At 37.4% G+C, this 11,383-nt stretch overlaps 1 pseudogene; it reads right to left on the bottom strand.

Annotated features, from left to right (window-relative positions):
* On the bottom strand, window positions 1-7,644 carry LOC122755116 (annotated as a pseudogene).
* Between the last annotated feature and the right edge of the window lie 3,739 nt (window positions 7,645-11,383).

Raw genomic sequence — 11,383 nt, forward strand, 5'->3', positions numbered from 1 at the left:
TTAATCCTTTTGTTTTTGAATTGGTGAGAGTCTGGAAAGATTGATCCTTGGGATTCAAGCTCATTATCTGTGTCATATTTAGGACATCAGTAGTGTCTCCAAGGCTTCTGGGCTAATTTTCATGCTCTGACTTTGCTACTGAAGAACTCTTTCTTTCCCTTGAGTTGGTTCATCTGGTTCAGTTAACTGTACAATGTCATTTTCATTACTTGTATTTGTATCAGGATAGTTGTTTATAGGGAACCTGAGAGGGATTGTACTGCTGGAGGCATGTAGTGATGATTTGAAAGGAATTTCCAGTGGGGGTAGTATTCTTATCAGTTGACCAAACTGCTCTGGTGAATTTTCCCTTTTTCTTTTCTATGACTTTACTAATAATGTTCTATGCAATGTGTTTCCTGATGGCTGATCATTGCCTCGAGAAGAAACTACTGTCAAACCAGTATAATTTACTTTTTCTTCTGTAATCTCTTTAGATTTTCTGAGCCCCAGAATGGCCAAAAAAAAAAAAAAAAAGAATGTAGCATCTATTGCAAGCAACCAGATAGACTATACATCTTTTTAAAAATGGATTACACAACACTGAAGGACTTATGAAAATGCAATTCATCTACAGAGAAAGAACTGATGGTATCTGAATACAGATTGAAGCATAATTTTTTGTTAGTTCCTTTATCTGAAGTTTAGTTTTTCTCTGTTTTTCTTCAGAATCTGGCTAATGTAGAAATGTTTTGCATGACTACTCATGTATAACTTATATTGAATTGCTTGAGTTCTTGGTGTGGGAAAGAGAATTTGGAACATGAAGTTTTTTTAAAGATTGATGTCAAAATTTGTTTTTACATGTAATTTGGGAAAATAAAAATTCTAAAAAAAAATGGATTACAATGTGGGCACAAACTGATTGGTAAAATTCTTCTGTTCAGTCCTAATTTTCCCTGTCAGCCATCTCCAAATGTATATGGCCTGTATCTGATATTAAAGCTGAATGGTTTTCTGCAATACAATCTAATATATTTTCTGATTTTGCTGATTTTCAATAACCTTTGGTACTTAAGTTTAAAAAATTACCAAGGGGCAGCTAGATGGCGCAGTGGATAAAGCACCGGCCCTGGATTCAGGAGTACCTGAGTTCAAATCCGGCCTCAGACACTTAACACTTACTAGCTGTGTGACCCTGGGCAAGTCACTTAACCCCCATCGCCTCACAAAAAAAAAAAATTGCCAAGACTCAGTTGACCAAATTGTCCAAGGTCAAATAGATATACTTCTTCCTCTGTTAAAGCTCCTGTATACGTTTCAACATAAATCAATTGATTCACCTTTGCTGGAATTCCAAGAACTAATTGGGGAATTCTGTGCTTTTTCAGATCTCAGGTAACAGACCTAATTTTCCATTCTCTGGTTCTCCAAATGTGTAGAGTTCATTCTCTAATTTTACAAAGACTTAATGGTAATATCAATAAGAGATCCAGGAAATAGATCATTTCCAATGAACACTTGAGAAAGGGACACATTAGATTTATCTATTAGACCAATTTATCCTTCAAAATTGTCACCCCACATAAAAAGTTCCCTGGCCTCAGTGAAGTTAAAGTGCTGTAGTTCTGTTTTCTGTGTCATCAAGTCCCAACTGCCCTTAATTATTAAGTCCATCTGCAAACACATTTCCTTCTTCTGTGTATACCAAGGGGGTGGTTCCTTCCACATGCAACAACTTTTACTTTTTCAAGTAAATATCCAAGTAAAAAAAAAATTTTACTTTATACAAGTTGGCTTACTGATTGTTGTCTTTGGTCTTAATCCTAATTGGTCTCAGTTGTTGATGCCAAAAAAGTAAAGTTGACTATTTTCTATTCATCTTCACTTGATGTGCAAGCATGTCATTTTTTAACCAGAACTTGCTAAGAATATTTTCTGTAAACATGTTTTTCCCCCAAAGTGAAAAAAGAACCTGAATAATCTCTAGGGAATCCTATTTCTATTTGGATTTTGCACCAGACATCATTCAGTTCCTTGGGTTCCCCCATGTCAGGAGTGGCTACACCATCTTAGTAAAGCCGTCTGTGACAGTTTTCTAAGATGATAAGTATGAGAAATAAAAGCAAAGAGAGAGGTTTATTAAGTAGAACCTTCATTCCCTTAGACTTTATATATACAAAGACATACACATATTCTATACATATAGTGTATGTATGTATATTGGTATAGATATTCACACACATACATATATGTATCCATGTATATATGCATACAACCTCCTATTTCATCATTGGCTATTATTCATACAAATTATGGTCCAGAAATCCATATCTTGTTCTCAGATACCTTCTTTTAACTTCTCAAGTTTGTCTTCTTGTTCAAAACCCCTATGATATTTTTAGCAAGCCCAAAAGATATGGATAAAAGGTGTAAATTATACCTCAATAGGCTTTCCTGTGTTCCTCAACAACTGGCATCTGAGACTGTTACACATGAAGACTTCACTCATCACACGGGTGGTATGCTCAAAATGCTATATAACATTCCCTAAAAATTTCATGTAGCAGCTGATCTCATCTGAAACTGAAGGTCAGAGATAGTAGAAAAATAGGAAATGATTTCTTTTTCAGAGACATGAAATCTAACTGGAATATGAAGCTTAATAATTAAAACTTGGACTATTTAATTGCATTTGTAATGTTTTTTCTCCCTCCAAGTGATTTAAAGCTACATCTTGAGGTGCAAGTGCAAAGAACATAAAATATATACAATTTTAAATGGATGTATCATGTGACTCAATCAATAGGGCTTGTGCTTGCTTAATACTCATATGAAGTTGTGCAGGTGAAAGGAACATTTTGCATCTCTCAGAAATTCAGGCCAGATGTTACCCACCTGGATAATCACATTGTTCTTTTCAGAAAATCAACTCATTTTGACAGTCTAAAAATAGAGAGGAGGGAGCTAGAAGAGACAAGGGAAGTGTCAGGACAGGGCCAGGCTTGACAAAAATACACCTGAGCAGGGATGTCAGAATTATTAGTCTATCCTGGATGTGAGAAGACAGCAAGATGTGACATATTGGTTTTCACATTGAGGAATATCAGTAGGTGAATCCCTATTGTCAGTCCAAGATCATCTTTTTCATGTAAATAGCCAAGGAAGGAGAATCACTTAAACCCAATGATATTCAGAGAAACACAACATTAAGTGATTTGGCTAGAGGCTTTCACACATGCACAGATTATGCACACCCCAGATACTTTGTACAAAACTGCTGTTGCAGTCAATTTAGGTCAGGTTCTTAAGCCCTCCATATAACTTTGTCGTGTTTTCTACATAGTTATTAATTTCCTTTTAAAAGGTTTTGGAACAGTTGTAGTGACTTTCATTATAAGTAAATTCTTAAAATTTGCCATATTATTTTGCTTAAATTTCTCTATTGCAGTGATCTCTTTCTTGTATCATAATTTGTGTGCTTCTCACCCCCTACTAGATCGTAGGTTCCTTGTGTCACAGGGGAAATGGTTGGTGTGGGGGTCCTTGGAAATTCCTCTTTAAAGAATTACACCCTCTCACAAACAAATCTAATTAGAATAAATTAATATTTTATTTAGGTGCTAGAGAAATGAAACCAAGAGTGAAATCAAACTTCTCTCATGGGGAGATAGTTCCAGAGACATGGTTCTCTGAGATACCTATCACCCTGAACAGGAGAAAGGCCATAGCTTTTATAGAGGACAGATGGTGGAGGAACAGATGGGGTGATCATCTGACTGTGGAAAGTTCCATTATTGGGGGTGATCACCTGGGGGTAGAATGTCCCCCACTGGTGGTGGGCAGGGAGAAGTTGGGTGAGATGACTGATCTCTCTGTCTATCTTTGTCCCTCTGGCACCATTCAGGCAGCAGCCATGCCTAATAGGCTTATTTCTCTTGCTTCAAGGTGTGTCTGTCTTCTCAAGGAAAGTTACCTCAGACCTGTGTCCTAAACCCATAGCACTTGGTAACATTTTTTTTTTTGCTATATCTGTCTTATGTCCAGTGACTATCAAACTGTCCCCTTGTATATAGTAGGCACTTAATAAATTTTTGTAAAATGAATACGAGCCTTGTTTTGGGGACAAAAGATACCACAAGCAAGAAAGCATTGCTATGGATATAAGATCTGCACATGAAACTCAAGACCTTAAGAATAGTATTTTCGGGGCAGCTAGGTGGTGCAGTGGATAGAGCACTGGCCCTGGATTCAAGAAGACCTGAGTTCAAATGCATCCTCAGACACTTGACATTTACTAGCTATGTGACCTTGGGCAAGTCACTTAACCCCAACTGCCTCACCAAAAAACAAAAACAAAAAAAGACTAGTATTTTCTTGACCACAAATGTGAGAAGTGAAGAGCTTATTAAGAAGATGGTTTCTGATAACAGATTTCTGGACCAGAGTTTAAAATACAGAAATGAGAAACGGTGATGAAATGTTTCTAATAATAAGGCATGGTAAAATATATATTTGGTTAAAATCTTAGAAAGTTGGTCAAAAGAGTTTGAAGTTGAAAATTGAGGGGAAGGGGAAAACCTACCTACTTATGTCTGCAAAACCAGATACAACAGGAAACTACTTCTAAGCCTATTCTTTTTTTCTCTTTGAGACCTCCAATATCTCCTCTCATGAGTATTTTCTCATGACATTATCCCAGTTCCAACTTAAATCCCCCCCTTTCAAAACTTTACCTCATGGGGGCGGCTAGATGGCGCAGTGGATAAAGCACCGGCCCTGGATTCAGGAGTTCCTGAGTTCAAATCCGGCCTCAGACACTTGACACTTACTAGCTGTGTGACCTTGGGCAAGTCACTTAACCCCCACTGCCCCGCAAAAAAAAAAACAAAAAACAAAAAACTTTACCTCATAACTGGCCAATTCCACTCTACATTGCCCTCCACTCTAAAATCTGCCTGTCCTTTATCATGTAGTTGTTCATCCCTTGTCAAAAGGGATGTGTTTCAGAATGGAGCTCGAGGAGGTAATCCAACCTCAATGGGGTCTCACTTCAGCAAGTCGATTCCTTTATTCTTCTTTAATTGATTTCCTACCGCATTGTCCACAAAAGTTTATTTTCTCTTTTCAAACTTTCCACCCACCTCAGCTGAGAAACTTATCTCCTTTACTCAAAAATTAGTTTTTTGATGTGAATCCCCTCTTCTCCATTTCTCCCCTTAAAACTTATTGATAAAAATCCCCTGCTCCTCCTTCTCCCCAGCCTCTGATAATGAGGTAGCCCTTTTACTTATTAAGGCCAGCTAATTTATATGTACCTTTAATCCCTTCTCCTTTTGTCTTCTCCAGAAGATTGCAATTACAGCCTCATTCTTTCTTAAATTCTGTCTGTCTCTGTCTCTCCTTCAACCTCTATTGATTCTTTCCCTACTACCTTCAAACATACCTGTCTCCCATATTCTTTAAAGAAAATCCCTTTACTAAGTGCTACCATTGCCTTAAGCTATCATCCTATAGATATAATATCTCTTTCTCAGCTAAATTTACACTTACAATATCCACTTCTTGCCTCCTCATTCATTTTTCAACCCTTTGCAATTTGGTTTTGGACCTCGTTCTTTTTTTTTTTAATAAATATTTTTATGTAAAGTTTTGAATTCCAAATTCTATCCCTCCCTCCTATAAGTCTTTCCAGGCCTTTCTGAAATCATCCTGTTTTTCATTTCTTATAGCTCAATAATATTCCATTACAATCATATACCAGAGCTTGTTTATCCATCCTCCAATTGACAGGAATTCCTTTGATTTCCAAATCCTAACCACCACAGAAAGAGCTGTTATAAATATTTTTGTAAAAATATGACCTCTGGGGCAGCTAGGTGGCGCAGTGGATAAAGCACCGGCCCTGGATTCAGGAGTACCTGAGTTCAAATCCGGCCTCAGTCACTTGATACTTACTAGCTGTGTGACCTTGGGTAAGTCACCTAACCCCCATTGCCCCACACAAAACAAAACAAAATATGACCCCATTCTTTGACTGGAATTGGTCTCTCTAAAGTTACTAGTTATTTCTTTTTTGTTTGTTTGGTTTTTGTTTATTTTTTTTTTTTAGTGAGGCAATTGGGTTAAGTGACTTGCCCAGGGTCACGCAGCTAGTAAGTGTTAAGTGTCTGAGGCTGGATTTGAACTCAGGTACTCCTGAATCCAGGGTCGGTGCTCTATCCACTGTGCCACCTAGCCGCCCTTTAATTTTTTTTTTTATGTTTGTTTTTTGGTTTGTTTTTTTTTAACCAGTTATTTCTTAATTGCCAAATCTCATGGCCTTTTCTCAGTCCTCACCCTTCTCCAACTTTATGCTTCATTTGACACCATTGACCACCTTCTTCTTATGGATATTTTCTTTTATCTAGGATTTTGCAACACTATGCTCTCCTATTCATCTAAATGTTCCTTCTAAGTCTCCTTTTCTGGGCAGGGCAATGAGAGTTAAGTGTCTTGCCCAGGGTCACACAGCTAGTAAGTATCAGGTGTTTTGAGGCCAGATTTGAACTCAGGTCCTCCTGAATCCAGGACTGGTGCTTTATCCACTGCACCACCTACATGTCCCACAGTCTCCTTTTCTGAATCATCATCCAGATTATACCCCCTAAATATGGGATGTTCCTCAACATGCTAACCTATGTCCCCTACTCTTCTTTTTTTTTTAGTAACCTCAAATACTCTTGTGGGTTTAATTATCATCTCTATGCTAAAAACTCGTAGATTTAAACATACAGCCCTGGTCTTCCCCCTGAACTTCAATCTTGTATCACCAATTGTTTATTAGACATGTCACACTGGATGTTCCAGAGACTCAAACTCAACATGTCCAAAAGAGAGTTCATTGTTTTTCATCTCAAACTCATTCATCTTCCAAATTTCTTTATTACTCTTGAAAAAGCCATCATTCTGTCAATCTACATAGTTTGTAATTTTGGCATTATCTTCACCTCACTCTCTCATCCCACCAAATTGAAACAGTTGCCAAATGTTGCCATTTCTATCTTCACATCACAACTGATATCTCTCTATTTACACAAATATCACTATAGTGAGTATGCTCTGGGTTCAGTATTCCAGGGGCAGGTTACTTACTACTTGTCCTTCTTGGGATACTAGGGGTATCCCTGAGGGGTTGGAGTGCCTCTTTGCTAAAACAATTGCCTTGAGCCCCTACCAGTTGTGTTTCCTTCACTGTAAGTGTCAAATATTAGCATCCCAGTTCCATTTAACCAATTATTTTTTTTCCTTTTTTTTTTCAGGGCAATGGGAGTTAAGTGACTTGCCCAGGGTCACACAGCTAATAAGTATCTGAGGCTGGGTTCAAACTCAGGTCCTCCTGAATCCAAGGCTGGCGCCTTATCCACTGTGCCACCTAGCTGCCCCCCATTTAACCAATTCTTAACAATTATTTCTCACAAATAGATTTTTATTTTGAAGACATTAGAAGAACAAAAGTGCGAATATTTCCCTTAAATACCTTGGAGGACATACTCTCTCCTAAGTGAGATAATCTCATAATCTCAGTCTCTGGAGTGCTTGGATCCAGATTTATCACTGTTTGTACATATCATCTGTCCTACCAAGTCCACTTCCAAAAGCAGCATCACTGCCAGATGAATCCATGGTTCAGAATTACTGGGCTGGATTCAGGAGGTCACTTCTTTTTTTTTTTTAATAAAGTATTTTATTTTTTTTCCGTTACATGTAAAGATAGTTGTCAACTTTTGTTTATACAAGCTTTACCATTTCAGATTTTTCTCCCTCCCTCCCCCCTCCCCTAGACAGAAGGTAATCTGACATAGGTTATATATATATATATATATATATATATATATATATATACATACACATACATACATATATACACATAACATTAATCCTATTTCTGTATTAGTCATGTTATAAGAGAAAAAAATCAGAGCAATGATGAAAAAACCTCAAAATAGAAAAAAAACCCAACAGCATCAAAAACAAAAGAAATAGTATGGTTCATTCAGCATCTATACCCCGCAGTTCTTTTTTTTTTTTCCTGGATTTGGAGATCCTCTTCCATCATGGGTTCCCTGGAACTCTTCTGTGCCATTGCATTGGTGAGAAGAATATAGTCCATCACAGTAGATCAACACTCAATGTTGATGTTACTGTGTACAATGTTCTAGTTCTGCTCATCTCACTCATCATCAGCCCACACAAGACCCTCCAGGTTTCTCTGAACTCCTCCTGCTCGTCGTTTCTTACAGCACAATAGTATTCCATTGTATTCATATACCACAACTTGTCCAGCCATTCCCCAATTGATGGGCACCCCCTCAACTTCCAATTCCTTGACACCACATAAAGAGCAGCTATAAATATTTTTGTACATATGGGTCCCTTTCCCCCTTCCATGATCTCTTTGGGAAAAAGACCCAAAAGTGGTATTGCTGAGTCAAAGGGTATGCGCAGCTTTATCGCCCTTTGGGCATAATTCCAAATTGCTCTCCAGAATGGTTGGATCAGTTCACAGCTCCACCAACAATGCATTAGTGTTCCAATTTTCCCACAGCTTCTCCAACATTTATTATTTTCCTTTTTTGTCATTTTAGCCAATCTGATAGGTGTCAGGTGGTACCTCAGAGTTGTTTTAATTTGCATCTCTCTAATCATTAGAGATTTAGAGCATTTTTTCATATGGGAATAGATAACTTTGGTTTCTTCATCAGAAAACTGCCTGTTCATATCCTTTGACCATTTCTCAATTGGGGAATGACTTGGGTTCTTATAAATTTGATTTAGTTCCCTATATATTTTAGAGATGAGGCCTTTATCAGAAGTACTGGCCTCAAAAATTGTTTCCCAGCTTTCTGCCTCCCTTCTAATTTTGGATGCATTGCTTCTTTTGTGCAAAAATTTTTTAATTTAATGTAATCAAAATCATCCATTTTGCATTTTATAATATACTCTATCTCTTGTTTGGTCAAAAACTGTTTTCCTTTCCAAAGATCTGATAGGAAGACTATTCCTTTCTCTCCTAATTTAAGGAGGTCACTTCTTGATCTTTGGAACATTGATGTTGAGCTGGTTGCAAAACTCAGAATGGAACAAAAAAGGTCTTTTTAAGGTATATTGGGGGCAAGAATAAAAGCATAGAAGGGATAGGCCTTTGTTCTAAATGGATAGTACAATGATAATGAAATACACAGAAAAGACAAAACTTTTATTTTGCTTTATTTTCCTGTTCCCAAAGAGAATGGTCTATGTACTGGGAAAGATAAAAATAAAAATGGTTAAGAAGGTTTGAAAACTTAGACAAGCGAGATGGTAAGGCATGATGGGTTCAGGTAGCCACAATAAGGTTGATTAAATGCCAGGATACCTAAAGAATTGGTGAATATGATTGCTGCATCACTCTAGGTAACTTTCAAAAATCATGAGGAATAAAAGAGATGTTGAAAAATGTCTGTTACAAAATAGAAGGATGCAGAATCTTCAAACTATAAGTCAATGAGCTTGACTTCTATTCCTAATTCATTTGTACTTTTAGAATCAAAATAATGAATTTTCTAGACTGCTGAGAGTCTAATGAGTACAAAAGAGTATCAGTTACACAAATATGTAGTAGATGTTATGTGAGAAGAAAGAAGCAAGTGAAACAAATTAGGCAAAACACTGAGAACTGGGTGCAAAATAACTTCTAAAAGAATTGAAATACCATGTTTTTACCTCTTTGTACAATAAACTTTCACCTTCAACTATCATCTATAATCAATAAGTACTCAGGCAATTAGTTCCACTGACTTTCCATTACTCAAAGTGAACTTGAAATTCAGTATTTTTAATATTTGAAAAAATATTGAAGAAATGCCATTACTCTATTTGAGACAATAGTTTAGGATCATAGATGAGATCCAAATGCTTCAAGGAACTATTTCTGGAAATAGCTCCCCAGACTTAAGACTATCTTAAAACTTAAAGGCTCAGAATCTCCCTACTTCAAAAGCTTTCTTTGATTGAGTTCTCCCTATCTTTATCACTTTTTTATTCCTTTTTGCATGGCATGCATTTTAAGCAAAATTAAGAATAGTGAATCCACATTGACAACCAAAAAAAAATTGGAAAGATATGTCAAGAGAACCTGAGAAAGGCCCCCAGTGGTTTTAGTCAGAACCCTCGTGTAAAATTTATGGAAGGACATGGACAAGGGTCCCATCATATGAGCAGGTATGAATGGATTCTGATCTGTGTAGCTGGAGGGAATATTCTTATCAGTAAGATCCCATTCATTGGAGTGTGGGAATGTTATATTTGTAGATGGAATTTGATAAATATCAATTAAATCCACTTGGTAAAGTACAGGGCTTAAACTTTTGTCAGAAAGGGAGTATTTTTTATAGTGCTGAAGGAACTGTGTTTTGGGGCAACAATTCTGATTGATTCCTGTGTGTGGTTGTGTTGAAAATGAATGGCTGGGGGCAGCTAGGTGGTGCAGTGGATAAAGCACAGGCCCTTGATTCAGGAGGACCTGAGTTCAAATCCAATCTCAGACACTTGACACTTTCTAGCTGTGTGACCCTGAGCAAGTCACTTAACCCTCATTGCCCCGCAAGAAAGAAAGAAAGAAAGAAAGAAAGAAAGAAAGAAAGAAAGAAAGAAAGAAAGAAAGAAGAAAATGATTGGCCACGGAGCTTACAAGAGCCATCCAAGCTGTGGGTTAATGGAAGAGATGAGGAGAAAGAGTTCTTATTCTCTTTTCCAGTGCTTTCTCTTCCTTGGAATTCCACCAAACTAGGGGAAGGGACTCATCTTCCATCTCTACCTCCCCTCCCCACCAGTAGAGGAAGCTAGGAAGCACACTGGGCCTGGAATCAGGAAGACCCAAGTTCAAATCCTACCTCAGACACTGTGTTAGTCTGTGATTCTGGGTAAGTCAATTAACTCTGCTTAATTTCCTCAACTGTAAAATGGGAATAATAATAGCACTTACCTCTTAGGGTTGTTGTAAAGTGTGTAGTACAGTGTCTGGCAAATGGTAGGTGCTTAATAAATACTTGTTTCCTTTTTACAAGTACCTGGTAGGAAGAACATGTGCTTACCTATGAGAACTGTAGTTCCAGACTAGCTTCTTCTGTTTTCTAGAGTGCAGGCCAGTCATCTGCAATTCTAGTAAATGGATATATTCAGAGTTGGCAGTAAAATTTGAGAGAATCATAGTTCCAGAGTCAGGTGCCAGTGGTTCAGCAGTAGGTGACTTCTGCAACAATATATTTCTCAGAAGTGACTATAAACAGGATCATCCTGAAACTGATGAATGATCTAAAGAGAGCCATGCCCCGGCTATCCAGGAGATCTCTACCTTATAAGATACTTAGATGAACCTGAAAGT

This window comes from Dromiciops gliroides, chromosome 4, assembly GCF_019393635.1.
Source record: "Dromiciops gliroides isolate mDroGli1 chromosome 4, mDroGli1.pri, whole genome shotgun sequence".
Lineage (NCBI taxonomy): Eukaryota > Metazoa > Chordata > Mammalia > Microbiotheria > Microbiotheriidae > Dromiciops > Dromiciops gliroides.